Genomic DNA, 1,364 nt, shown 5'->3' with positions numbered 1-1,364 from the left:
CTGATGAATGAATATTTAAAAAAAATGACAATAACGATAGATCGGGAAACGCTTAATATCGGCCGATAATATCAGCCCGCTGATATATCGCTCAGCGGATTGAAAGGGTGTGTTAGGGTGACACAGTTGGTAGAGTTTGCACGTCTCTCTCTAGTTTTTACTTCTTTACACAATTAGTTTTGTCACTTTCCATGTGTAAAACACAATGTAACTCTATGAAGGTCCTCCGGGAGAGACATATTTAAACAATGATTGTGACACTTTTATGTCTGACTTCAAACGTCAAAACAACACATTGTAGAAACTAGTTATTTTCTACCATAACCTGCTTTAGTCCCACTTGGGGGTGTGGCTACAACCTCCGTGTCAATAGAGACCTCCAAGCAAGGCAAAAAAAATATTTCAATACTATTTTTCAAAGTACTTTACCACTTGATCTACTTCATAATTCCCTGTGTACACCTGATGAGAAAGATGTGTTTTTGCACACTGTACTGATCTAAAAATAACTGAAGGATCTTAAAGCTAACCTTTAATTGTTTCTCTTCATTCCTGTGGCATCCACCGTTCATCAAGGTAAATGAAAAGTTCTACTTTCAGCTGAACACAGTCATTACGGGCACCACAACTCCCACCACTAGAACTATGTGTTTGATTCTTGTGGAGCCTTCTGTGAACTTTTACCCCAAGCGGTCAGAAGTATAAAACACATGGTGGCTTGTTTCCACTCTCAGAGCAACTGTCACCCAATTGTTTACTTTCTACCAGTCAGCTGGAGCTTTTTTGAATCTTGATTGGCCTAAAAAACGACTTGAACACGCATGCGTATCTCTTGTTTGTGTTTGAAGGGTGTGTATCCAATGGTTGTGTGTCTGAGGCCAAAGCTCGGGCCACTTTGACTCAGCGTGGTGAGTTATGGAAGGGAGGGGGCCATGAGATCATGTTAGCTGAACCTCCTCTTTTTTCACAGACTGTAGCTCTCAGCTCTGTGGTGATTATGGCTGTCCTCCCCCACAGTTGTTTATTTGGTGCAGGCCCAAACAGAAAGAAGTGGGTGTGTGGTGAAGGACACGCCGAGCAGTAAACCCAGCTCTGCACAAGGCCTGCTGACCTGAGAGCACCCCATAATCCATAGTGAATCGTGAATGGCTACTGGAAGGCTCGCTTGACTCCATTAGCCTTTAACAGTTTAATGTGAAAGGAAACAATGGATGTTATTTCCATTATTTTCTAACATTTTATCGGAAGTTTCGCCGGATGTCCCTTATTTTTGGCCAGATGTCCCACACTTTTCGCGTCCTTTGTGTTGACATTTTAAACTCTGGCTGATTTCTGAGGACTATGGTTACCTGGTCCTCAGATCT

General features: G+C 42.2%; 1 protein-coding gene across 4 annotated transcripts in view; it reads left to right on the top strand.

The window, feature by feature from the left end:
• The window catches only part of lhfpl2a (LHFPL tetraspan subfamily member 2a), a 41,996-nt gene that overhangs the window by 32,384 nt on the left and 8,248 nt on the right, over positions 1-1,364 (top strand). The window lies entirely within an intron of this gene.

Source organism: Etheostoma spectabile, chromosome 16 (genome assembly GCF_008692095.1).
Source record: "Etheostoma spectabile isolate EspeVRDwgs_2016 chromosome 16, UIUC_Espe_1.0, whole genome shotgun sequence".
NCBI lineage: Eukaryota > Metazoa > Chordata > Actinopteri > Perciformes > Percidae > Etheostoma > Etheostoma spectabile.
The sequence above is the reverse complement of the archived record's forward strand: the minus strand, read 5'-3'. Positions and strand labels throughout refer to the sequence as shown.